This window comes from Triturus cristatus, chromosome 8 (assembly GCF_964204655.1).
Source record: "Triturus cristatus chromosome 8, aTriCri1.1, whole genome shotgun sequence".
Classification (NCBI taxonomy): domain Eukaryota; kingdom Metazoa; phylum Chordata; class Amphibia; order Caudata; family Salamandridae; genus Triturus; species Triturus cristatus.
The window spans coordinates 53,873,099-53,900,660 of NC_140591.1; the positions used below are offsets into that span (position 1 = coordinate 53,873,099).

Genomic DNA, 27,562 nt, shown 5'->3' on the forward strand with positions numbered 1-27,562 from the left:
GTCTGTGTTTCTGAGTATAAGTCCATTCATAGTTTACAAACATCATCTAACTAACTTGGCTCCTAAAAAGGAAATTCACCCATCAGACCAATTTAGCTACTGAATAATACTGGACAATTTAACACATAACTGCACATGCAGATAGAGTGACCAGGTTCTGCATTTATCTTTAACAATTATAAAAAATACAACAGAAAGCCAAAGTTGCCAGCTGGATGAAATAGCTCAGTTGGGAGAGCAGTAGACTGAAGATCTAAAGATCCCGGGTTTAGGCACATTTTGAACTTCTGCTTTGCATGCCACAAATGCTATTTGGAGTCAACTCATATTGACGTTGTTTATAATGATCAAAACCTTTTATCAAGCGGATCGATAAGACAACCATTTCAACATATTTTTTACATTCTGTCTTTCTGTCAAACTTGCTTCCACCTCTCTTGTATTCAACTTTACCTGCTTTATTTGCCAATTCTTCCTTTAATTGAAAGTAAAGCTTTGCCTGCATCAGCCTCGAGTTCCCCTTATACAAAACTGTTAGTAGTCAGATGACCTAGTTTGCCTACCCTCGCCATATAGGTCTGTGTGTCTGAGTATAAGTCCATTCATAGTTTACAAACATCTTCTAACTAACTTGGCTCCTAAAAAGGAAATTCACCCATCAGACCAATTTAGCTGCTGAATAATATTGGACAATTTAACACATAACTGCACATGCAGATAGAATGACCAGGGTCTGCATTTATCTTTAACAATTATCAAAAATACAACAGAAAGCCAAAATGGCCAGCTGGATGAAATAGCTGAGTTGGGAGAGTGTTAGATTGAAAATCTAAAAGTCCCTTGTTCAATGCTGGGTTTCGGAAAAGTCTGAGAGGTTTCTTGCTTCTCACAAAATATTTCTTGGTATCAGCTCAAGTTTTTCTTTCTTTATTTATCAAAATATTTGATCAACTGATCGACAACATGATCAATTCAACATAGAATCCTCTTTCTGTCCTCCTTCTAAATTTGCTTCCACCTCTCTTGCATTCAGCTTCGACTACAAATGTTTCCTATTTCATGCTTTTTTGTAAAGTAAACTCTTGTCTGCATCAGCTTCCACTTCTCCTTGAACACAGATTTCAGTATTCAGATGACATAGCTTACCTACTCAGGCCAAATACCTCTGTGTAATATGGTGCTAGTCCATTCAGAGTAAAAAACAAAAGCTACCTAACCTGGATCCGAAAAATGCTATTTACCTATTGCACCCGTTAACTGATGAATGATACAGGACATCTTAAAACATAGCTCTAGCATGAGGTTGAGCATCTATTTTCTTGGGAAGTTTAAAAGAAAGGATGAAGACCCAAACTACCAGCAGGCCGAAATAGCTCAGTTGGGAGAGCGTTAGACTGAAGATCTAAAGGTCCCTGGTTCAATCCCGGGTTTCGGCACAATTTCAACTTCTGCTTTTCATGTCACAAAAGCTGTTTGGAGTTAAATCAACGCTCTTCTTTATCAAAACCTTTTATCAATCTGATCAACAACACAATCAATTCAACATATTATTTACTTTCTGTCTTCCTTTCAAACTTGCTTCCACCTCTCTTGTATTCAACTATGCCTCATTTATTTGCAACTTCTTGCTTTATTTTAAAGTAAAGCTTTGCCTGCATCAGCCTCCAATTCCCCTTATACAAAACTGTCAGTAGTCAGATGACATAGCTTGTACACCCTGGCCATATAGGTCTGTGTTTCAGAGTATAAGTCAATTCAGAGTTTAGAAAAAAAAATTCTACCTACCTTGTCCCCTAAAAAGGATATTCACTCATCAGACCAAGTTACCTGCTGAATGATACTGGACACTTTAACACATAACTATAAACAAAAATAGAATGACCAGGTTCTGTATGTATCGTCTACAATTATTAATAATACATCAGGAGGCCACAGGGACTTGTTGGCTGAAATATCTCAGTTGGGAGATCGTTAGACTGAAGAGCTTAAGGTACCTGATTCAATCCTGACTTTCAGCACAGTGCGAGGGGATCCTACATTCTTGCAAAATATTTCTTGAAATCAGCTCTAGTTTTTTTTTCTTTATTTCTCAAAATATTTTATCAACTGATCAACAACATGATAACTTCAACAAAAAGTTGTCTTTCTGTCCTCCTTCTAAACTTGCTTCCACCTCTCTTGCCATCAACTTTGATGACGAATTTATCCCATTTTATACTTTTTTCAAAGTAAACTCTTGTCTGCATCAGCTTTCACTTCTCCTTGAACAAAGTTGTCAGTATTGAGATGATATAGCTTACCTACTCAGGCGACATACGTCTGTGTAATACAGTGCTGGTCCACTCAGAGTTTTAAAAGAAAAACGACCTAACATTTATCCCAAAAACGCTACTCACCCATTTCACCAGTTAGCTGCTGAACAATGCAGGACACATTAAAACACAGCTCTAACCTCAGATTGAAAATCCAGGTTCTGCATCTCTGTTCTGGGATTGTTCAAAAAAAGAGGCTGAATACTATAGCTGCTGGCAGGCCGAAATATCTCAGTTGGGAGAGTGTTAGACTGAAGATCTAAAGGTCCCTGGTTCAATCCCGGGTTTAGGCACATTTTGAACTTCTGCTTTGCATGCCACAAATGCTATTTGGAGTCAACTCATATTGACGTTGTTTATAATGATCAAAACCTTTTATCAAGCTGATCGATAAGACAACCATTTCAACATATTTTTTACATTCTGTCTTTCTGTCAAACTTGCTTCCACCTCTCTTGTATTCAACTTTACCTGCTTTATTTGCCAATTCTTCCTTTAATTGAAAGTAAAGCTTTGCCTACATCAGCCTCGAGTTCCCCTTATACAAAACTGTTAGTAGTCAGATGACCTAGTTTGCCTACCCTCGCCATATAGGTCTGTGTGTCTGAGTATAAGTCCATTCATAGTTTACAAACATCTTCTAACTAACTTGGCTCCTAAAAAGGAAATTCACCCATCAGAGCAATTTAGCTGCTGAATAATATTGGACAATTTAACACATACCTGCACATGCAGATAGAATGACCAGGGTCTGCATTTATCTTTAACAATTATCAAAAATACAACAGAAAGCCAAAATGGCCAGCTGGATGAAATAGCTCAGTTGGGAGAGTGTTAGATTGAAAATCTAAAAGTCCCTTGTTCAATGCTGGGTTTCGGAAAAGTCTGAGAGGTTTCTTGCTTCTCACAAAATATTTCTTGGTATCAGCTCAAGTTTTTCTTTCTTTATTTATCAAAATATTTGATCAACTGATCGACAACATGATCAATTCAACATAGAATTGTCTTTCTGTCCTCCTTCTAAATTTGCTTCCACCTCTCTTGCATTCAGCTTCGACTACAAATGTTTCCTATTTCATGCTTTTTTGTAAAGTAAACTCTTGTCTGCATCAGCTTCCACTTCTCCTTGAACACAGATTTCAGTATTCAGATGACATAGCTTACCTACTCAGGCCAAATACCTCTGTGTAATATGGTGCTAGTCCATTCAGAGTAAAAAACAAAAGCTACCTAACCTGGATCCGAAAAATGCTATTTACCTATTGCACCCGTTAACTGATGAATGATACAGGACATCTTAAAACATAGCTCTAGCATGAGGTTGAGCATCTATTTTCTTGGGAAGTTTAAAAGAAAGGATGAAGACCCAAACTACCAGCAGGCCGAAATAGCTCAGTTGGGAGAGCGTTAGACTGAAGATCTAAAGGTCCCTGGTTCAATCCCGGGTTTCGGCACAATTTCAACTTCTGCTTTTCATGTCACAAAAGCTGTTTGGAGTTAAATCAACGCTCTTCTTTATCAAAACCTTTTATCAATCTGATCAACAACACAATCAATTCAACATATTATTTACTTTCTGTCTTCCTTTCAAACTTGCTTCCACCTCTCTTGTATTCAACTATGCCTCATTTATTTGCAACTTCTTGCTTTATTTTAAAGTAAAGCTTTGCCTGCATCAGCCTCCAATTCCCCTTATACAAAACTGTCAGTAGTCAGATGACATAGCTTGTACACCCTGGCCATATAGGTCTGTGTTTCAGAGTATAAGTCAATTCAGAGTTTAGAAAAAAAAATTCTACCTACATTGTCCCCTAAAAAGGATATTCACTCATCAGACCAAGTTACCTGCTGAATGATACTGGACACTTTAACACATAACTATAAACGAAAATAGAATGACCAGGTTCTGTATGTATCGTCTACAATTATTAATAATACATCAGGAGGCCACAGGGACTTGTTGGCTGAAATATCTCAGTTGGGAGATCGTTAGACTGAAGAGCTTAAGGTACCTGATTCAATCCTGACTTTCAGCACAGTGCGAGGGGATCCTACATTCTTGCAAAATATTTCTTGAAATCAGCTCTAGTTTTTTTTTCTTTATTTCTCAAAATATTTTATCAACTGATCAACAACATGATAACTTCAACAAAAAGTTGTCTTTCTGTCCTCCTTCTAAACTTGCTTCCACCTCTCTTGCCATCAGCTTTGATGACGAATTTATCCCATTTTATACTTTTTTCAAAGTAAACTCTTGTCTGCATCAGCTTTCACTTCTCCTTGAACAAAGTTGTCAGTATTGAGATGACATAGCTTACCTACTCAGGCGACATACGTCTGTGTAATACAGTTCTGGTCCACTCAGAGTTTTAAAAGAAAAACGACCTAACATTTATCCCAAAAACGCTACTCACCCATTTCACCAGTTAGCTGCTGAACAATGCAGGACACATTAAAACACAGCTCTAACCTCAGATTGAAAATCCAGGTTCTGCATCTCTGTTCTGGGATTGTTCAAAAAAAGAGGCTGAATACTATAGCTGCTGGCAGGCCGAAATAGCTCAGTTGGGAGAGTGTTAGACTGAAGATCTAAAGGTCCCTGGTTCGATCCCGGGTTTCGGCACATTTTGAACTTCTGCTTTGCATGCCACAAAGACTATTTTGAGTCATCTCATATTGACTTTGTTTATAATGATCAAAACCTTTTATCAAGATAATCGACAATACAATTAATTCAACATATTATTTACTTTCTGTCTTTCTTTCAAACTTGCTTCCACCTCTCTTGTATTCAACTTTGCCTCCTTTATTTCCCAATTCTTCCTTTAATTGAAAGTAAAGCTTTGCCTGCATCAGCCTCCAGTTCCCCTTATACAAAACTGTTAGTAGTCAGATGACCTAGCTTGCCGACCCTCGCCATATAGGTCTGTGTTTCTGAGTATAAGTCCATTCATAGTTTACAAACATCATCTAACTAACTTGGCTCCTAAAAAGGAAATTCACCCATCAGACCAATTTAGCTACTGAATAATACTGGACAATTTAACACATAACTGCACATGCAGATAGAGTGACCAGGTTCTGCATTTATCTTTAACAATTATAAAAAATACAACAGAAAGCCGAAATTGCCAGCTGGATGAAATAGCTCAGTTGGGAGAGCAGTAGACTGAAGATCTAAAGGTCCCTGGTTCAATCCCGGGTTTAGGCACATTTTGAACTTCTGCTTTGCATGCCACAAATGCTATTTGGAGTCAACTCATATTGACGTTGTTTATAATGATCAAAACCTTTTATCAAGCTGATCGATAAGACAACCATTTCAACATATTTTTTACATTCTGTCTTTCTGTCAAACTTGCTTCCACCTCTCTTGTATTCAACTTTACCTGCTTTATTTGCCAATTCTTCCTTTAATTGAAAGTAAAGCTTTGCCTGCATCAGCCTCGAGTTCCCCTTATACAAAACTGTTAGTAGTCAGATGACCTAGTTTGCCTACCCTCGCCATATAGGTCTGTATGTCTGAGTATAAGTCCATTCATAGTTTACAAACATCTTCTAACTAACTTGGCTCCTAAAAAGGAAATTCACCCATCAGACCAATTTAGCTGCTGAATAATATTGGACAATTTAACACATAACTGCACATGCAGATAGAATGACCAGGGTCTGCATTTATCTTTAACAATTATCAAAAATACAACAGAAAGCCAAAATGGCCAGCTGGATGAAATAGCTGAGTTGGGAGAGTGTTAGATTGAAAATCTAAAAGTCCCTTGTTCAATGCTGGGTTTCGGAAAAGTCTGAGAGGTTTCTTGCTTCTCACAAAATATTTCTTGGTATCAGCTCAAGTTTTTCTTTCTTTATTTATCAAAATATTTGATCAACTGATCGACAACATGATCAATTCAACATAGAATCCTCTTTCTGTCCTCCTTCTAAATTTGCTTCCACCTCTCTTGCATTCAGCTTCGACTACAAATGTTTCCTATTTCATGCTTTTTTGTAAAGTAAACTCTTGTCTGCATCAGCTTCCACTTCTCCTTGAACACAGATTTCAGTATTCAGATGACATAGCTTACCTACTCAGGCCAAATACCTCTGTATAATATGGTGCTAGTCCATTCAGAGTAAAAAACAAAAGCTACCTAACCTGGATCCGAAAAATGCTATTTACCTATTGCACCCGTTAACTGATGAATGATACAGGACATCTTAAAACATAGCTCTAGCATGAGGTTGAGCATCTATTTTCTTGGGAAGTTTAAAAGAAAGGATGAAGACCCAAACTACCAGCAGGCCGAAATAGCTCAGTTGGGAGAGCGTTAGACTGAAGATCTAAAGGTCCCTGGTTCAATCCCGGGTTTCGGCACAATTTCAACTTCTGCTTTTCATGTCACAAAAGCTGTTTGGAGTTAAATCAACGCTCTTCTTTATCAAAACCTTTTATCAATCTGATCAACAACACAATCAATTCAACATATTATTTACTTTCTGTCTTCCTTTCAAACTTGCTTCCACCTCTCTTGTATTCAACTATGCCTCATTTATTTGCAACTTCTTGCTTTATTTTAAAGTAAAGCTTTGCCTGCATCAGCCTCCAATTCCCCTTATACAAAACTGTCAGTAGTCAGATGACATAGCTTGTACACCCTGGCCATATAGGTCTGTGTTTCAGAGTATAAGTCAATTCAGAGTTTAGAAAAAAAAATTCTACCTACCTTGTCCCCTAAAAAGGATATTCACTCATCAGACCAAGTTACCTGCTGAATGATACTGGACACTTTAACACATAACTATAAACAAAAATAGAATGACCAGGTTCTGTATGTATCGTCTACAATTATTAATAATACATCAGGAGGCCACAGGGACTTGTTGGCTGAAATATCTCAGTTGGGAGATCGTTAGACTGAAGAGCTTAAGGTACCTGATTCAATCCTGACTTTCAGCACAGTGCGAGGGGATCCTACATTCTTGCAAAATATTTCTTGAAATCAGCTCTAGTTTTTTTTTCTTTATTTCTCAAAATATTTTATCAACTGATCAACAACATGATAACTTCAACAAAAAGTTGTCTTTCTGTCCTCCTTCTAAACTTGCTTCCACCTCTCTTGCCATCAACTTTGATGACGAATTTATCCCATTTTATACTTTTTTCAAAGTAAACTCTTGTCTGCATCAGCTTTCACTCTTCCTTGAACAAAGTTGTCAGTATTGAGATGATATAGCTTACCTACTCAGGCGACATACGTCTGTGTAATACAGTGCTGGTCCACTCAGAGTTTTAAAAGAAAAACGACCTAACATTTATCCCAAAAACGCTACTCACCCATTTCACCAGTTAGCTGCTGAACAATGCAGGACACATTAAAACACAGCTCTAACCTCAGATTGAAAATCCAGGTTCTGCATCTCTGTTCTGGGATTGTTCAAAAAAAGAGGCTGAATACTATAGCTGCTGGCAGGCCGAAATATCTCAGTTGGGAGAGTGTTAGACTGAAGATCTAAAGGTCCCTGGTTCAATCCCGGGTTTAGGCACATTTTGAACTTCTGCTTTGCATGCCACAAATGCTATTTGGAGTCAACTCATATTGACGTTGTTTATAATGATCAAAACCTTTTATCAAGCTGATCGATAAGACAACCATTTCAACATATTTTTTACATTCTGTCTTTCTGTCAAACTTGCTTCCACCTCTCTTGTATTCAACTTTACCTGCTTTATTTGCCAATTCTTCCTTTAATTGAAAGTAAAGCTTTGCCTACATCAGCCTCGAGTTCCCCTTATACAAAACTGTTAGTAGTCAGATGACCTAGTTTGCCTACCCTCGCCATATAGGTCTGTGTGTCTGAGTATAAGTCCATTCATAGTTTACAAACATCTTCTAACTAACTTGGCTCCTAAAAAGGAAATTCACCCATCAGACCAATTTAGCTGCTGAATAATATTGGACAATTTAACACATAACTGCACATGCAGATAGAATGACCAGGGTCTGCATTTATCTTTAACAATTATCAAAAATACAACAGAAAGCCAAAATGGCCAGCTGGATGAAATAGCTGAGTTGGGAGAGTGTTAGATTGAAAATCTAAAAGTCCCTTGTTCAATGCTGGGTTTCGGAAAAGTCTGAGAGGTTTCTTGCTTCTCACAAAATATTTCTTGGTATCAGCTCAAGTTTTTCTTTCTTTATTTATCAAAATATTTGATCAACTGATCGACAACAGGATCAATTCAACATAGAATTGTCTTTCTGTCCTCCTTCTAAATTTGCTTCCACCTCTCTTGCATTCAGCTTCGACTACAAATGTTTCCTATTTCATGCTTTTTTGTAAAGTAAACTCTTGTCTGCATCAGCTTCCACTTCTCCTTGAACACAGATTTCAGTATTCAGATGACATAGCTTACCTACTCAGGCCAAATACCTCTGTGTAATATGGTGCTAGTCCATTCAGAGTAAAAAAAAAAGCTACCTAACCTGGATCCGAAAAATGCTATTTACCTATTGCACCTGTTAACTGATGAATGATACAGGACATCTTAAAACATAGCTCTAGCATGAGGATGAGCATCTATTTTCTTGGGAAGTTTAAAAGAAAGGATGAAGACCCAAACTACCAGCAGGCCGAAATAGCTCAGTTGGGAGAGCGTTAGACTGAAGATCTAAAGGTCCCTGGTTCAATCCCGAGTTTCGGCACAATTTCAACTTCTGCTTTTCATGTCACAAAAGCTGTTTGGAGTTAAATCAACGCTCTTCTTTATCAAAACCTTTTATCAATCTGATCAACAACACAATCAATTCAACATATTATTTACTTTCTGTCTTCCTTTCAAACTTGCTTCCACCTCTCTTGTATTCAACTATGCCTCATTTATTTGCAACTTCTTGCTTTATTTTAAAGTAAAGCTTTGCCTGCATCAGCCTCCAATTCCCCTTATACAAAACTGTCAGTAGTCAGATGACATAGCTTGTACACCCTGGCCATATAGGTCTGTGTTTCAGAGTATAAGTCAATTCAGAGTTTAGAAAAAAAAATTCTACCTACATTGTCCCCTAAAAAGGATATTCACTCATCAGACCAAGTTACCTGCTGAATGATACTGGACACTTTAACACATAACTATAAACGAAAATAGAATGACCAGGTTCTGTATGTATCGTCTACAATTATTAATAATACATCAGGAGGCCACAGGGACTTGTTGGCTGAAATATCTCAGTTGGGAGATCGTTAGACTGAAGAGCTTAAGGTACCTGATTCAATCCTGACTTTCAGCACAGTGCGAGGGGATCCTACATTCTTGCAAAATATTTCTTGAAATCAGCTCTAGTTTTTTTTTCTTTATTTCTCAAAATATTTTATCAACTGATCAACAACATGATAACTTCAACAAAAAGTTGTCTTTCTGTCCTCCTTCTAAACTTGCTTCCACCTCTCTTGCCATCAGCTTTGATGACGAATTTATCCCATTTTATACTTTTTTCAAAGTAAACTCTTGTCTGCATCAGCTTTCACTTCTCCTTGAACAAAGTTGTCAGTATTGAGATGACATAGCTTACCTACTCAGGCGACATACGTCTGTGTAATACAGTTCTGGTCCACTCAGAGTTTTAAAAGAAAAACGACCTAACATTTATCCCAAAAACGCTACTCACCCATTTCACCAGTTAGCTGCTGAACAATGCAGGACACATTAAAACACAGCTCTAACCTCAGATTGAAAATCCAGGTTCTGCATCTCTGTTCTGGGATTGTTCAAAAAAAGAGGCTGAATACTATAGCTGCTGGCAGGCCGAAATAGCTCAGTTGGGAGAGTGTTAGACTGAAGATCTAAAGGTCCCTGGTTCGATCCCGGGTTTCGGCACATTTTGAACTTCTGCTTTGCATGCCACAAAGACTATTTTGAGTCATCTCATATTGACTTTGTTTATAATGATCAAAACCTTTTATCAAGATAATCGACAATACAATTAATTCAACATATTATTTACTTTCTGTCTTTCTTTCAAACTTGCTTCCACCTCTCTTGTATTCAACTTTGCCTCCTTTATTTCCCAATTCTTCCTTTAATTGAAAGTAAAGCTTTGCCTGCATCAGCCTCCAGTTCCCCTTATACAAAACTGTTAGTAGTCAGATGACCTAGCTTGCCGACCCTCGCCATATAGGTCTGTGTTTCTGAGTATAAGTCCATTCATAGTTTACAAACATCATCTAACTAACTTGGCTCCTAAAAAGGAAATTCACCCATCAGACCAATTTAGCTACTGAATAATACTGGACAATTTAACACATAACTGCACATGCAGATAGAGTGACCAGGTTCTGCATTTATCTTTAACAATTATAAAAAATACAACAGAAAGCCGAAATTGCCAGCTGGATGAAATAGCTCAGTTGGGAGAGCAGTAGACTGAAGATCTAAAGGTCCCTGGTTCAATCCCGGGTTTAGGCACATTTTGAACTTCTGCTTTGCATGCCACAAATGCTATTTGGAGTCAACTCATATTGACGTTGTTTATAATGATCAAAACCTTTTATCAAGCTGATCGATAAGACAACCATTTCAACATATTTTTTACATTCTGTCTTTCTGTCAAACTTGCTTCCACCTCTCTTGTATTCAACTTTACCTGCTTTATTTGCCAATTCTTCCTTTAATTGAAAGTAAAGCTTTGCCTGCATCAGCCTCGAGTTCCCCTTATACAAAACTGTTAGTAGTCAGATGACCTAGTTTGCCTACCCTCGCCATATAGGTCTGTGTGTCTGAGTATAAGTCCATTCATAGTTTACAAACATCTTCTAACTAACTTGGCTCCTAAAAAGGAAATTCACCCATCAGACCAATTTAGCTGCTGAATAATATTGGACAATTTAACACATAACTGCACATGCAGATAGAATGACCAGGGTCTGCATTTATCTTTAACAATTATCAAAAATACAACAGAAAGCCAAAATGGCCAGCTGGATGAAATAGCTCAGTTGGGAGAGTGTTAGATTGAAAATCTAAAAGTCCCTTGTTCAATGCTGGGTTTCGGAAAAGTCTGAGAGGTTTCTTGCTTCTCACAAAATATTTCTTGGTATCAGCTCAAGTTTTTCTTTCTTTATTTATCAAAATATTTGATCAACTGATCGACAACATGATCAATTCAACATAGAATTGTCTTTCTGTCCTCCTTCTAAATTTGCTTCCACCTCTCTTGCATTCAGCTTCGACTACAAATGTTTCCTATTTCATGCTTTTTTGTAAAGTAAACTCTTGTCTGCATCAGCTTCCACTTCTCCTTGAACACAGATTTCAGTATTCAGATGACATAGCTTACCTACTCAGGCCAAATACCTCTGTGTAATATGGTGCTAGTCCATTCAGAGTAAAAAAAAAAGCTACCTAACCTGGATCCGAAAAATGCTATTTACCTATTGCACCCGTTAACTGATGAATGATACAGGACATCTTAAAACATAGCTCTAGCATGAGGATGAGCATCTATTTTCTTGGGAAGTTTAAAAGAAAGGATGAAGACCCAAACTACCAGCAGGCTGAAATAGCTCAGTTGGGAGAGCGTTAGAGTGAAGATCTAAAGGTCCCTGGTTCCATCCCGGGTTTCGGCACAATTTCAACTTCTGCTTTTCATGTCACAAAAGCTGTTTGGAGTTAAATCAACGCTCTTCTTTATCAAAACCTTTCATCAATCTGATCAACAACACAATCAATTCAACATATTATTTACTTTCTGTCTTCCTTTCAAACTTGCTTCCACCTCTCTTGTATTCAACTATGCCTCATTTATTTGAAACTTCTTGCTTTATTTTAAAGTAAAGCTTTGCCTGCATCAGCCTCCAATTCCCCTTATACAAAACTGTCAGTAGTCAGATGATATAGCTTGTACACCCTGGCCATATAGGTCTGTGTTTCAGAGTATAAGTCAATTCAGAGTTTAGAAAAAAAATTCTACCTACCTTTTCCCCTAAAAAGATTATTCACACATCAGACCAAGTTACCTGCTGAATGATACTGGACACTTTAACACATAACTATAAACGAAAATAGAATGACCAGGTTCTGTATGTATCGTCTACAATTATTAATAATACATCAGGAGGCCACAGGCACTTGTTGGCTGAAATATCTCAGTTGGGAGATCGTTAGACTGAAGAGCTTAAGGTACCTGATTCAATCCTGACTTTCAGCACAGTGCGAGGGGATCCTACATTCTTGCAAAATATTTCTTGAAATCAGCTCTAGTTTTTTTTTCTTTATTTCTCAAAATATTTTATCAACTGATCAACAACATGATAACTTCAACAAAAAGTTGTCTTTCTGTCCTCCTTCTAAACTTGCTTCCACCTCTCTTGCCATCAGCTTTGATGACGAATTTATCCCATTTTATACTTTTTTCAAAGTAAACTCTTGTCTGCATCAGCTTTCACTTCTCCTTGAACAAAGTTGTCAGTATTGAGATGACATAGCTTACCTACTCAGGCGACATACGTCTGTGTAATACAGTGCTGGTCCACTCAGAGTTTTAAAAGAAAAACGACCTAACATTTATCCCAAAAACGCTACTCACCCATTTCACCAGTTAGCTGCTGAACAATGCAGGACACATTAAAACACAGCTCTAACCTCAGATTGAAAATCCAGGTTCTGCATCTCTGTTCTGGGATTGTTCAAAAAAAGAGGCTGAATACTATAGCTGCTGGCAGGCCGAAATAGCTCAGTTGGGAGAGTGTTAGACTGAAGATCTAAAGGTCCCTGGTTCGATCCCGGGTTTCGGCACATTTTGAACTTCTGCTTTGCATGCCACAAAGACTATTTTGAGTCAACTCATATTGACTTTGTTTATAATGATCAAAACCTTTTATCAAGATAATCGACAATACAATTAATTCAACATATTATTTACTTTCTGTCTTTCTTTCAAACTTGCTTCCACCTCTCTTGTATTCAACTTTGCCTCCTTTATTTCCCAATTCTTCCTTTAATTGAAAGTAAAGCTTTGCCTGCATCAGCCTCCAGTTCCCCTTATACAAAACTGTTAGTAGTCAGATGACCTAGCTTGCCGACCCTCGCCATATAGGTCTGTGTTTCTGAGTATAAGTCCATTCATAGTTTACAAACATCATCTAACTAACTTGGCTCCTAAAAAGGAAATTCACCCATCAGACCAATTTAGCTACTGAATAATACTGGACAATTTAACACATAACTGCACATGCAGATAGAGTGACCAGGTTCTGCATTTTTCTTTAACAATTATAAAAAATACAACAGAAAGCCAAAATTGCCAGCTGGATGAAATAGCTCAGTTGGGAGAGCAGTAGACTGAAGATCTAAAGGTCCCTGGTTCAATCCCGGGTTTAGGCATTTTGAACTTCTGCTTTGCATGCCACAAATGCTATTTGGAGTCAACTCATATTGACGTTGTTTATAATGATCAAAACCTTTTATCAAGCTGATCGATAAGACAACCATTTCAACACATTTTTTACATTCTGTCTTTCTGTCAAACTTGCTTCCACCTCTCTTGTATTCAACTTTACCTGCTTTATTTGCCAATTCTTCCTTTAATTGAAAGTAAAGCTTTGCCTGCATCAGCCTCGAGTTCCCCTTATACAAAACTGTTAGTAGTCAGATGACCTAGTTTGCCTACCCTCGCCATATAGGTCTGTGTGTCTGAGTATAAGTCCATTCATAGTTTACAAACATCTTCTAACTAACTTGGCTCCTAAAAAGGAAATTCACCCATCAGACCAATTTAGCTGCTTAATAATATTGGACAATTTAACACATAACTGCACGTGCAGATAGAATGACCAGGGTCTGCATTTATCTTTAACAATTATCAAAAATACAACAGAAAGCCAAAATGGCCAGCTGGATGAAATAGCTCAGTTGGGAGAGTGTTAGATTGAAAATCTAAAAGTCCCTTGTTCAATGCTGGGTTTCGGAAAAGTCTGAGAGGTTTCTTGCTTCTCACAAAATATTTCTTGGTATCAGCTCAAGTTTTTCTTTCTTTATTTATCAAAATATTTGATCAACTGATTGACAACATGATCAATTCAACATAGAATTGTCTTTCTGTCCTCCTTCTAAATTTGCTTCCACCTCTCTTGCATTCAGCTTCGACTACAAATGTTTCCTATTTCATGCTTTTTTGTAAAGTAAACTCTTGTCTGCATCAGCTTCCACTTCTCCTTGAACACAGATTTCAGTATTCAGATGACATAGCTTACCTACTCAGGCCAAATACCTCTGTGTAATATGGTGCTAGTCCATTCAGAGTAAAAAAAAAAGCTACCTAACCTGGATCCGAAAAATGCTATTTACCTATTGCACCTGTTAACTGATGAATGATACAGGACATCTTAAAACATAGCTCTAGCATGAGGATGAGCATCTATTTTCTTGGGAAGTTTAAAAGAAAGGATGAAGACCCAAACTACCAGCAGGCCGAAATAGCTCAGTTGGGAGAGCGTTAGACTGAAGATCTAAAGGTCCCTGGTTCAATCCCGGGTTTCGGCACAATTTCAACTTCTGCTTTTCATGTCACAAAAGCTGTTTGGAGTTAAATCAACGCTCTTCTTTATCAAAATCTTTTATCAATCTGATCAACAACACAATCAATTCAACATATTATTTACTTTCTGTCTTCCTTTCAAACTTGCTTCCACCTCTCTTGTATTCAACTATGCCTCATTTATTTGCAACTTCTTGCTTTATTTTAAAGTAAAGCTTTGCCTGCATCAGCCTCCAATTCCCCTTATACAAAACTGTCAGTAGTCAGATGACATAGCTTGTACACCCTGGCCATATAGGTCTGTGTTTCAGAGTATAAGTCAATTCAGAGTTTAGAAAAAAAAATTCTACCTACCTTGTCCCCTAAAAAGGATATTCACTCATCAGACCAAGTTACCTGCTGAATGATACTGGACACTTTAACACATAACTATAAACAAAAATAGAATGACCAGGTTCTGTATGTATCGTCTACAATTATTAATAATACATCAGGAGGCCACAGGGACTTGTTGGCTGAAATATCTCAGTTGGGAGATCGTTAGACTGAAGAGCTTAAGGTACCTGATTCAATCCTGACTTTCAGCACAGTGCGAGGGGATCCTACATTCTTGCAAAATATTTCTTGAAATCAGCTCTAGTTTTTTTTTCTTTATTTCTCAAAATATTTTATCAACTGATCAACAACATGATAACTTCAACAAAAAGTTGTCTTTCTGTCCTCCTTCTAAACTTGCTTCCACCTCTCTTGCCATCAACTTTGATGACGAATTTATCCCATTTTATACTTTTTTCAAAGTAAACTCTTGTCTGCATCAGCTTTCACTTCTCCTTGAACAAAGTTGTCAGTATTGAGATGATATAGCTTACCTACTCAGGCGACATACGTCTGTGTAATACAGTGCTGGTCCACTCAGAGTTTTAAAAGAATAACGACCTAACATTTATCCCAAAAACGCTACTCACCCATTTCACCAGTTAGCTGCTGAACAATGCAGGACACATTAAAACACAGCTCTAACCTCAGATTGAAAATCCAGGTTCTGCATCTCTGTTCTGGGATTGTTCAAAAAAAGAGGCTGAATACTATAGCTTCTGGCAGGCCGAAATATCTCAGTTGGGAGAGTGTTAGACTGAAGATCTAAAGGTCCCTGGTTCAATCCCGGGTTTAGGCACATTTTGAACTTCTGCTTTGCATGCCACAAATGCTATTTGGAGTCAACTCATATTGACGTTGTTTATAATGATCAAAACCTTTTATCAAGCTGATCGATAAGACAACCATTTCAACATATTTTTTACATTCTGTCTTTCTGTCAAACTTGCTTCCACCTCTCTTGTATTCAACTTTACCTGCTTTATTTGCCAATTCTTCCTTTAATTGAAAGTAAAGCTTTGCCTACATCAGCCTCGAGTTCCCCTTATACAAAACTGTTAATAGTCAGATGACCTAGTTTGCCTACCCTCGCCATATAGGTCTGTGTGTCTGAGTATAAGTCCATTCATAGTTTACAAACATCTTCTAACTAACTTGGCTCCTAAAAAGGAAATTCACCCATCAGACCAATTTAGCTGCTGAATAATATTGGACAATTTAACACATAACTGCACATGCAGATAGAATGACCAGGGTCTGCATTTATCTTTAACAATTATCAAAAATACAACAGAAAGCCAAAATGGCCAGCTGGATGAAATAGCTGAGTTGGGAGAGTGTTAGATTGAAAATCTAAAAGTCCCTTGTTCAATGCTGGGTTTCGGAAAAGTCTGAGAGGTTTCTTGCTTCTCACAAAATATTTCTTGGTATCAGCTCAAGTTTTTCTTTCTTTATTTATCAAAATATTTGATCAACTGATCGACAACAGGATCAATTCAACATAGAATTGTCTTTCTGTCCTCCTTCTAAATTTGCTTCCACCTCTCTTGCATTCAGCTTCGACTACAAATGTTTCCTATTTCATGCTTTTTTGTAAAGTAAACTCTTGTCTGCATCAGCTTCCACTTCTCCTTGAACACAGATTTCAGTATTCAGATGACATAGCTTACCTACTCAGGCCAAATACCTCTGTGTAATATGGTGCTAGTCCATTCAGAGTAAAAAAAAAAGCTACCTAACCTGGATCCGAAAAATGCTATTTACCTATTGCACCTGTTAACTGATGAATGATACAGGACATCTTAAAACATAGCTCTAGCCTGAGGATGAGCATCTATTTTCTTGGGAAGTTTAAAAGAAAGGATGAAGACCCAAACTACCAGCAGGCCGAAATAGCTCAGTTGGGAGAGCGTTAGACTGAAGATCTAAAGGTCCCTGGTTCAATCCCGGGTTTCGGCACAATTTCAACTTCTGCTTTTCATGTCACAAAAGCTGTTTGGAGTTAAATCAACGCTCTTCTTTATCAAAACCTTTTATCAATCTGATCAACAACACAATCAATTCAACATATTATTTACTTTCTGTCTTCCTTTCAAACTTGCTTCCACCTCTCTTGTATTCAACTATGCCTCATTTATTTGCAACTTCTTGCTTTATTTTAAAGTAAAGCTTTGCCTGCATCAGCCTCCAATTCCCCTTATACAAAACTGTCAGTAGTCAGATGACATAGCTTGTACACCCTGGCCATATAGGTCTGTGTTTCAGAGTATAAGTCAATTCAGAGTTTAGAAAAAAAAATTCTACCTACATTGTCCCCTAAAAAGGATATTCACTCATCAGACCAAGTTACCTGCTGAATGATACTGGACACTTTAACACATAACTATAAACGAAAATAGAATGACCAGGTTCTGTATGTATCGTCTACAATTATTAATAATACATCAGGAGGCCACAGGGACTTGTTGGCTGAAATATCTCAGTTGGGAGATCGTTAGACTGAAGAGCTTAAGGTACCTGATTCAATCCTGACTTTCAGCACAGTGCGAGGGGATCCTACATTCTTGCAAAATATTTCTTGAAATCAGCTCTAGTTTTTTTTTCTTTATTTCTCAAAATATTTTATCAACTGATCAACAACATGATAACTTCAACAAAAAGTTGTCTTTCTGTCCTCCTTCTAAACTTGCTTCCACCTCTCTTGCCATCAGCTTTGATGACGAATTTATCCCATTTTATACTTTTTTCAAAGTAAACTCTTGTCTGCATCAGCTTTCACTTCTCCTTGAACAAAGTTGTCAGTATTGAGATGACATAGCTTACCTACTCAGGCGACATACGTCTGTGTAATACAGTTCTGGTCCACTCAGAGTTTTAAAAGAAAAACGACCTAACATTTATCCCAAAAACGCTACTCACCCATTTCACCAGTTAGCTGCTGAACAATGCAGGACACATTAAAACACAGCTCTAACCTCAGATTGAAAATCCAGGTTCTGCATCTCTGTTCTGGGATTGTTCAAAAAAAGAGGCTGAATACTATAGCTGCTGGCAGGCCGAAATAGCTCAGTTGGGAGAGTGTTAGACTGAAGATCTAAAGGTCCCTGGTTCGATCCCGGGTTTCGGCACATTTTGAACTTCTGCTTTGCATGCCACAAAGACTATTTTGAGTCAACTCATATTGACTTTGTTTATAATGATCAAAACCTTTTATCAAGATAATCGACAATACAATTAATTCAACATATTATTTACTTTCTGTCTTTCTTTCAAACTTGCTTCCACCTCTCTTGTATTCAACTTTGCCTCCTTTATTTCCCAATTCTTCCTTTAATTGAAAGTAAAGCTTTGCCTGCATCAGCCTCCAGTTCCCCTTATACAAAACTGTTAGTAGTCAGATGACCTAGCTTGCCGACCCTCGCCATATAGGTCTGTGTTTCTGAGTATAAGTCCATTCATAGTTTACAAACATCATCTAACTAACTTGGCTCCTAAAAAGGAAATTCACCCATCAGACCAATTTAGCTACTGAATAATACTGGACAATTTAACACATAACTGCACATGCAGATAGAGTGACCAGGTTCTGCATTTTTCTTTAACAATTATAAAAAATACAACAGAAAGCCAAAATTGCCAGCTGGATGAAATAGCTCAGTTGGGAGAGCAGTAGACTGAAGATCTAAAGGTCCCTGGTTCAATCCCGGGTTTAGGCACATTTTGAACTTCTGCTTTGCATGCCACAAATGCTATTTGGAGTCAACTCATATTGACGTTGTTTATAATGATCAAAACCTTTTATCAAGCTGATCGATAAGACAACCATTTCAACACATTTTTTACATTCTGTCTTTCTGTCAAACTTGCTTCCACCTCTCTTGTATTCAACTTTACCTGCTTTATTTGCCAATTCTTCCTTTAATTGAAAGTAAAGCTTTGCCTGCATCAGCCTCGAGTTCCCCTTATACAAAACTGTTAGTAGTCAGATGACCTAGTTTGCCTACCCTCGCCATATAGGTCTGTGTGTCTGAGTATAAGTCCATTCATAGTTTACAAACATCTTCTAACTAACTTGGCTCCTAAAAAGGAAATTCACCCATCAGACCAATTTAGCTGCTTAATAATATTGGACAATTTAACACATAACTGCACGTGCAGATAGAATGACCAGGGTCTGCATTTATCTTTAACAATTATCAAAAATACAACAGAAAGCCAAAATGGCCAGCTGGATGAAATAGCTCAGTTGGGAGAGTGTTAGATTGAAAATCTAAAAGTCCCTTGTTCAATGCTGGGTTTCGGAAAAGTCTGAGAGGTTTCTTGCTTCTCACAAAATATTTCTTGGTATCAGCTCAAGTTTTTCTTTCTTTATTTATCAAAATATTTGATCAACTGATTGACAACATGATCAATTCAACATAGAATTGTCTTTCTGTCCTCCTTCTAAATTTGCTTCCACCTCTCTTGCATTCAGCTTCGACTACAAATGTTTCCTATTTCATGCTTTTTTGTAAAGTAAACTCTTGTCTGCATCAGCTTCCACTTCTCCTTGAACACAGATTTCAGTATTCAGATGACATAGCTTACCTACTCAGGCCAAATACCTCTGTGTAATATGGTGCTAGTCCATTCAGAGTAAAAAAAAAGCTACCTAACCTGGATCCGAAAAATGCTATTTACCTATTGCACCCGTTAACTGATGAATGATACAGGACATCTTAAAACATAGCTCTAGCATGAGGATGAGCATCTATTTTCTTGGGAAGTTTAAAAGAAAGGATGAAGACCCAAACTACCAGCAGGCTGAAATAGCTCAGTTGGGAGAGCGTTAGCGTGAAGATCTAAAGGTCCCTGGTTCAATCCCGGGTTTTGGCACAATTTCAACTTCTGCTTTTCATGTCACAAAAGCTGTTTGGAGTTAAATCAACGCTCTTCTTTATCAAAACCTTTTATCAATCTGATCAACAACACAATCAATTCAACATATTATTTACTTTCTGTCTTCCTTTCAAACTTGCTTCCACCTCTCTTGTATTCAACTATGCCTCATTTATTTGCAACTTCTTGCTTTATTTTAAAGTAAAGCTTTGCCTGCATCAGCCTCCAATTCCCCTTATACAAAACTGTCAGTAGTCAGATGACATAGCTTGTACACCCTGGCCATATAGGTCTGTGTTTCAGAGTATAAGTCAATTCAGAGTTTAGAAAAAAAAATTCTACCTACATTGTCCCCTAAAAAGGATATTCACTCATCAGACCAATTTAGCTGCTGAATAATATTGGACAATTTAACACATAACTGCACATGCAGATAGAATGACCAGGGTCTGCATTTATCTTTAACAATTATCAAAAATACAACAGAAAGCCAAAATGGCCAGCTGGATGAAATAGCTGAGTTGGGAGAGTGTTAGATTGAAAATCTAAAAGTCCCTTGTTCAATGCTGGGTTTCGGAAAAGTCTGAGAGGTTTCTTGCTTCTCACAAAATATTTCTTGGTATCAGCTCAAGTTTTTCTTTCTTTATTTATCAAAATATTTGATCAACTGATCGACAACAGGATCAATTCAACATAGAATTGTCTTTCTGTCCTCCTTCTAAATTTGCTTCCACCTCTCTTGCATTCAGCTTCGACTACAAATGTTTCCTATTTCATGCTTTTTTGTAAAGTAAACTCTTGTCTGCATCAGCTTCCACTTCTCCTTGAACACAGATTTCAGTATTCAGATGACATAGCTTACCTACTCAGGCCAAATACCTCTGTGTAATATGGTGCTAGTCCATTCAGAGTAAAAAAAAAAGCTACCTAACCTGGATCCGAAAAATGCTATTTACCTATTGCACCTGTTAACTGATGAATGATACAGGACATCTTAAAACATAGCTCTAGCATGAGGATGAGCATCTATTTTCTTGGGAAGTTTAAAAGAAAGGATGAAGACCCAAACTACCAGCAGGCCGAAATAGCTCAGTTGGGAGAGCGTTAGACTGAAGATCTAAAGGTCCCTGGTTCAATCCCGGGTTTCGGCACAATTTTAACTTCTGCTTTTCATGTCACAAAAGCTGTTTGGAGTTAAATCAACGCTCTTCTTTATCAAAACCTTTTATCAATCTGATCAACAACACAATCAATTCAACATATTATTTACTTTCTGTCTTCCTTTCAAACTTGCTTCCACCTCTCTTGTATTCAACTATGCCTCATTTATTTGAAACTTCTTGCTTTATTTTAAAGTAAAGCTTTGTCTGCATCAGCCTCCAATTCCCCTTATACAAAACTGTCAGTAGTCAGATGACATAGCTTGTACACCCTGGCCATATAGGTCTGTGTTTCAGAGTATAAGTCAATTCAGAGTTTAGAAAAAAAATTCTACCTACATTGTCCCCTATAAAGGATATTCACTCATCAGACCAAGTTACCTGCTGAATGATACTGGACACTTTAACACATAACTATAAACGAAAATAGAATGACCAGGTTCTGTATGTATCGTCTACAATTATTAATAATACATCAGGAGGCCACAGGGACTTGTTGGCTGAAATATCTCAGTTGGGAGATCGTTAGACTGAAGAGCTTAAGGTACCTGATTCAATCCTGACTTTCAGCACAGTGCGAGGGGATCCTACATTCTTGCAAAATATTTCTTGAAATCAGCTCTAGGTTTTTTTTTCTTTATTTCTCAAAATATTTTATCAACTGATCAACAACATGATAACTTCAACAAAAAGTTGTCTTTCTGTCCTCCTTCTAAACTTGCTTCCACCTCTCTTGCCATCAGCTTTGATGACGAATTTATCCCATTTTATACTTTTTTCAAAGCAAACTCTTGTCTGCATCAGCTTTCACTTCTCCTTGAACAAAGTTGTCAGTATTGAGATGACATAGCTTACCTACTCAGGCGACATACGTCTGTGTAATACAGTGCTGGTCCACTTAGAGTTTTAAAAGAAAAACGACCTAACATTTATCCCAAAAACGCTACTCACCCATTTCACCAGTTAGCTGCTGAACAATGCAGGACACATTAAAACACAGCTCTAACCTCAGATTGAAAATCCAGGTTCTGCATCTCTGTTCTGGGATTGTTCAAAAAAAGAGGCTGAATACTATAGCTGCTGGCAGGCCGAAATAGCTCAGTTGGGAGAGCGTTAGACTAAAGATCTAAAGGTCCCTGGTTCGATCCCGGGTTTCGGCACGTTTTGAACTTCTGCTTTGCATGCCACAAAGACTATTTTGAGTCAACTCATATTGACTTTGTTTATAATGATCAAAACCTTTTATCAAGATAATCGACAATACAATTAATTCAACATATTATTTACTTTCTGTCTTTCTTTCAAACTTGCTTCCACCTCTCTTGTATTCAACTTTGCCTCCTTTATTTCCCAATTCTTCCTTTAATTGAAAGTAAAGCTTTGCCTGCAACAGCCTCCAGTTCCCCTTATACAAAACTGTTAGTAGTCAGATGACCTAGCTTGCCGACCCTCGCCATATAGGTCTGTGTTTCTGAGTATAAGTCCATTCATAGTTTACAAACATCATCTAACTAACTTGGCTCCTAAAAAGGAAATTCACCCATCAGACCAATTTAGCTACTGAATAATACTGGACAATTTAACACATAACTGCACATGCAGATAGAGTGACCAGGTTCTGCATTTATCTTTAACAATTATAAAAAATACAACAGAAAGCCAAAATTGCCAGCTGGATGAAATAGCTCAGTTGGGAGAGCAGTAGACTGAAGATCTAAAGGTCCCTGGTTCAATCCCGGGTTTAGGCACATTTTGAACTTATGCTTTGCATGCCACAAATGCTATTTGGAGTCAACTCATATTGACGTTGTTTATAATGATCAAAACCTTTTGTCAAGCTGATCGAAAAGACAACCATTTCAACATATTTTTTACATTCTGTCTTTCTGTCAAACTTGCTTCCACCTCTCTTGTATTCAACTTTACCTGCTTTATTTGCCAATTCTTCCTTTAATTGAAAGTAAAGCTTTGCCTGCATCAGCCTCGAGTTCCCCTTATACAAAACTGTTAGTAGTCAGATGACCTAGTTTGCCTACCCTCGCCACATAGGTCTGTGTGTCTGAGTATAAGTCCATTCATAGTTTACAAACATCTTCTAACTAACTTGGCTCCTAAAAAGGAAATTCACCCATCAGACCAATTTAGCTGCTGAATAACATTGGACAATTTAACACATAACTGCACATGCAGATAGAATGACCAGGGTCTGCATTTATCTTTAACAATTATCAAAAATACAACAGAAAGCCAAAATGGCCAGCTGGATGAAATAGCTCAGTTGGGAGAGTGTTAGATTGAAAATCTAAAAGTCCCTTGTTCAATGCTGGGTTTCGGAAAAGTCTGAGAGGTTTCTTGCTTCTCACAAAATATTTCTTGGTATCAGCTCAAGTTTTTCTTTCTTTATTTATCAAAATATTTGATCAACTGATCGACAACATGATCAATTCAACATAGAATTGTCTTTCTGTCCTCCTTCTAAATTTGCTTCCACCTCTCTTGCATTCAGCTTCGACTACAAATGTTTCCTATTTCATGCTTTTTTGTAAAGAAAACTCTTGTCTGCATCAGCTTCCACTTCTCCTTGAACACAGATTTCAGTATTCAGATGACATAGCTTACCTACTCAGGCCAAATACCTCTGTGTAATATAGTGCTAGTCCATTCAGAGTAAAAAAAAAAGCTACCTAACCTGGATCCGAAAAATGCTATTTACCTATTGCACCCGTTAACTGATGAATGATACAGGACATCTTAAAACATAGCTCTAGCATGAGGTTGAGCATCTATTTTCTTGGGAAGTTTAAAAGAAAGGATGAAGACCCAAACTACCAGCAGGCCGAAATAGCTCAGTTGGGAGAGCGTTAGACTGAAGATCTAAAGGTCCCTGGTTCAATCCCGGGTTTCGGCACAATTTCAACTTCTGCTTTTCATGTCACAAAAGCTGTTTGTGTTGTTGATCAGATTGATAAAAGGTTTTGATAAAGAAGAGCGTTGATTTAACTCCAATCAATTCAACATATTATTTACTTTCTGTCTTCCTTTCAAACTTGCTTCCACCTCTCTTGTATTCAACTATGCCTCATTTATTTGCAACTTCTTGCTTTATTTTAAAGTAAAGCTTTGCCTGCATCAGCCTCCAATTCCCCTTATACAAAACTGTCAGTAGTCAGATGACATAGCTTGTACACCCTGGCCATATAGGTCTGTGTTTCAGAGTATAAGTCAATTCAGAGTTTAGAAAAAAAAATTCTACCTACATTGTCCCCTAAAAAGGATATTCACTCATCAGACCAAGTTACCTGCTGAATGATACTGGACACTTTAACACATAACTATAAACGAAAATAGAATGACCAGGTTCTGTATGTATCGATTAATAATACATCAGGAGGCCACAGGGACTTGTTGGCTGAAATATCTCAGTTGGGAGATCGTTAGACTGAAGAGCTTAAGGTACCTGATTCAATCCTGACTTTCAGCACAGTGCGAGGGGATCCTACATTGTTGCAAAATATTTCTTGAAATCAGCTCTAGTTTTTTTTTCTTTATTTCTCAAAATATTTTATCAACTGATCAACAACATGATAACTTCAACAAAAAGTTGTCTTTCTGTCCTCCTTCTAAACTTGCTTCCACCTCTCTTGCCATCAGCTTTGATGACGAATTTATCCCATTTTATACTTTTTTCAAAGTAAACTCTTGTCTGCATCAGCTTTCACTTCTCCTTGAACAAAGTTGTCAGTATTGAGATGACATAGCTTACCTACTCAGGCGACATACGTCTGTGTAATACAGTGCTGGTCCACTTAGAGTTTTAAAAGAAAAACGACCTAACATTTATCCCAAAAACGCTACTCACCCATTTCACCAGTTAGCTGCTGAACAATGCAGGACACATTAAAACACAGCTCTAACCTCAGATTGAAAATCCAGGTTCTGCATCTCTGTTCTGGGATTGTTCAAAAAAAGAGGCTGAATGCTATAGCTGCTGGCAGGCCGAAATAGCTCAGTTGGGAGAGCGTTAGACTAAAGATCTAAAGGTCCCTGGTTCGATCCTGGGTTTCGGCACGTTTTGAACTTCTGCTTTGCATGCCACAAAGACTATTTTGAGTCAACTCATATTGACTTTGTTTATAATGATCAAAACATTTTATCAAGATAATCGACAATACAATTAATTCAACATATTATTTACTTTCTGTCTTTCTTTCAAACTTGCTTCCACCTCTCTTGTATTCAACTTTGCCTCCTTTATTTCCCAATTCTTCCTTTAATTGAAAGTAAAGCTTTGCCTGCATCAGCCTCCAGTTCCCCTTATACAAAACTGTTAGTAGTCAGATGACCTAGCTTGCCGACCCTCGCCATATAGGTCTGTGTTTCTGAGTATAAGTCCATTCATAGTTTACAAACATCATCTAACTAACTTGGCTCCTAAAAAGGAAATTCACCCATCAGACCAATTTAGCTACTGAATAATACTGGACAATTTAACACATAACTGCACATGCAGATAGAGTGACCAGGTTCTGCATTTTTCTTTAACAATTATAAAAAATACAACAGAAAGCCAAAATTGCCAGCTGGATGAAATAGCTCAGTTGGGAGAGCAGTAGACTGAAGATCTAAAGGTCCCTGGTTCAATCCCGGGTTTAGGCACATTTTGAACTTCTGCTTTGCATGCCACAAATGCTATTTGGAGTCAACTCATATTGACGTTGTTTATAATGATCAAAACCTTTTATCAAGCTGATCGATAAGACAACCATTTCAACATATTTTTTACATTCTGTCTTTCTGTCAAACTTGCTTCCACCTCTCTTGTATTCAACTTTACCTGCTTTATTTGCCAATTCTTCCTTTAATTGAAAGTAAAGCTTTGCCTACATCAGCCTCGAGTTCCCCTTATACAAAACTGTTAGTAGTCAGATGACCTAGTTTGCCTACCCTCGCCATATAGGTCTGTGTGTCTGAGTATAAGTCCATTCATAGTTTACAAACATCTTCTAACTAACTTGGCTCCTAAAAAGGAAATTCACCCATCAGAGCAATTTAGCTGCTGAATAATATTGGACAATTTAACACATACCTGCACATGCAGATAGAATGACCAGGGTCTGCATTTATCTTTAACAATTATCAAAAATACAACAGAAAGCCAAAATGGCCAGCTGGATGAAATAGCTCAGTTGGGAGAGTGTTAGATTGAAAATCTAAAAGTCCCTTGTTCAATGCTGGGTTTTAGAAAAGTCTGAGAGGTTTCTTGCTTCTCACAAAATATTTCTTGGTATCAGCTCAAGTTTTTCTTTCTTTATTTATCAAAATATTTGATCAACTGATCGACAACATGATCAATTCAACATAGAATTGTCTTTCTGTCCTCCTTCTAAATTTGCTTCCACCTCTCTTGCATTCAGCTTCGACTACAAATGTTTCCTATTTCATGCTTTTTTGTAAAGTAAACTCTTGTCTGCATCAGCTTCCACTTCTCCTTGAACACAGATTTCAGTATTCAGATGACATAGCTTACCTACTCAGGCCAAATACCTCTGTGTAATATGGTGCTAGTCCATTCAGAGTAAAAAAAAAAAGCTACCTAACCTGGATCCGAAAAATGCTATTTACCTATTGCACCTGTTAACTGATGAATGATACAGGACATCTTAAAACATAGCTCTAGCATGAGGATGAGCATCTATTTTCTTGGGAAGTTTAAAAGAAAGGATGAAGACCCAAACTACCAGCAGGCCGAAATAGCTCAGTTGGGAGAGCGTTAGACTGAAGATCTAAAGGTCCCTGGTTCAATCCCGGGTTTCGGCACAATTTCAACTTCTGCTTTTCATGTCACAAAAGCTGTTTGGAGTTAAATCAACGCTCTTCTTTATCAAAACCTTTTATCAATCTGATCAACAACACAATCAATTCAACATATTATTTACTTTCTGTCTTCCTTTCAAACTTGCTTCCACCTCTCTTGTATTCAACTATGCCTCATTTATTTGAAACTTCTTGCTTTATTTTAAAGTAAAGCTTTGCCTGCATCAGCCTCCAATTCCCCTTATACAAAACTGTCAGTAGTCAGATGACATAGCTTGTACACCCTGGCCATATAGGTCTGTGTTTCAGAGTATAAGTCAATTCAGAGTTTAGAAAAAAAAATTCTACCTACATTGTCCCCTAAAAAGGATATTCACTCATCAGACCAAGTTACCTGCTGAATGATACTGGACACTTTAACACATAACTATAAACGAAAATAGAATGACCAGGTTCTGTATGTATCGTCTACAATTATTAATAATACATCAGGAGG

General features: G+C 37.5%; 14 non-coding genes across 14 annotated transcripts; all 14 read left to right on the plus strand.

Annotated features, from left to right (window-relative positions):
- The first annotated feature begins 1,363 nt into the window (after positions 1 to 1,363).
- TRNAF-GAA (transfer RNA phenylalanine (anticodon GAA)) lies at positions 1,364 to 1,436 on the plus strand. Its single transcript has one exon. It is a non-coding gene; the product is annotated as a tRNA-Phe (tRNA).
- Positions 1,437 to 3,693: 2,257 nt separating this feature from the next.
- On the plus strand, positions 3,694 to 3,766 carry TRNAF-GAA (transfer RNA phenylalanine (anticodon GAA)). Its single transcript has one exon. It is a non-coding gene; the product is annotated as a tRNA-Phe (tRNA).
- A 1,096-nt stretch (positions 3,767 to 4,862) lies between these two features.
- Positions 4,863 to 4,935, plus strand: TRNAF-GAA (transfer RNA phenylalanine (anticodon GAA)). Its single transcript has one exon. It is a non-coding gene; the product is annotated as a tRNA-Phe (tRNA).
- Positions 4,936 to 6,611: 1,676 nt separating this feature from the next.
- Positions 6,612 to 6,684, plus strand: TRNAF-GAA (transfer RNA phenylalanine (anticodon GAA)). Its single transcript has one exon. It is a non-coding gene; the product is annotated as a tRNA-Phe (tRNA).
- A 3,425-nt stretch (positions 6,685 to 10,109) lies between these two features.
- On the plus strand, positions 10,110 to 10,182 carry TRNAF-GAA (transfer RNA phenylalanine (anticodon GAA)). The gene has a single exon. It is a non-coding gene; the product is annotated as a tRNA-Phe (tRNA).
- Positions 10,183 to 13,025: 2,843 nt separating this feature from the next.
- TRNAF-GAA (transfer RNA phenylalanine (anticodon GAA)) lies at positions 13,026 to 13,098 on the plus strand. The gene has a single exon. It is a non-coding gene; the product is annotated as a tRNA-Phe (tRNA).
- A 1,673-nt stretch (positions 13,099 to 14,771) lies between these two features.
- On the plus strand, positions 14,772 to 14,844 carry TRNAF-GAA (transfer RNA phenylalanine (anticodon GAA)). The gene has a single exon. It is a non-coding gene; the product is annotated as a tRNA-Phe (tRNA).
- Positions 14,845 to 17,100: 2,256 nt separating this feature from the next.
- Positions 17,101 to 17,173, plus strand: TRNAF-GAA (transfer RNA phenylalanine (anticodon GAA)). Its single transcript has one exon. It is a non-coding gene; the product is annotated as a tRNA-Phe (tRNA).
- Positions 17,174 to 18,269: 1,096 nt separating this feature from the next.
- On the plus strand, positions 18,270 to 18,342 carry TRNAF-GAA (transfer RNA phenylalanine (anticodon GAA)). Its single transcript has one exon. It is a non-coding gene; the product is annotated as a tRNA-Phe (tRNA).
- Positions 18,343 to 21,170: 2,828 nt separating this feature from the next.
- Positions 21,171 to 21,243, plus strand: TRNAF-GAA (transfer RNA phenylalanine (anticodon GAA)). The gene has a single exon. It is a non-coding gene; the product is annotated as a tRNA-Phe (tRNA).
- A 1,096-nt stretch (positions 21,244 to 22,339) lies between these two features.
- TRNAF-AAA (transfer RNA phenylalanine (anticodon AAA)) lies at positions 22,340 to 22,412 on the plus strand. The gene has a single exon. It is a non-coding gene; the product is annotated as a tRNA-Phe (tRNA).
- A 1,675-nt stretch (positions 22,413 to 24,087) lies between these two features.
- TRNAF-GAA (transfer RNA phenylalanine (anticodon GAA)) lies at positions 24,088 to 24,160 on the plus strand. The gene has a single exon. It is a non-coding gene; the product is annotated as a tRNA-Phe (tRNA).
- A 1,087-nt stretch (positions 24,161 to 25,247) lies between these two features.
- Positions 25,248 to 25,320, plus strand: TRNAF-AAA (transfer RNA phenylalanine (anticodon AAA)). Its single transcript has one exon. It is a non-coding gene; the product is annotated as a tRNA-Phe (tRNA).
- A 1,676-nt stretch (positions 25,321 to 26,996) lies between these two features.
- Positions 26,997 to 27,069, plus strand: TRNAF-GAA (transfer RNA phenylalanine (anticodon GAA)). Its single transcript has one exon. It is a non-coding gene; the product is annotated as a tRNA-Phe (tRNA).
- Positions 27,070 to 27,562: the final 493 nt, after the last annotated feature.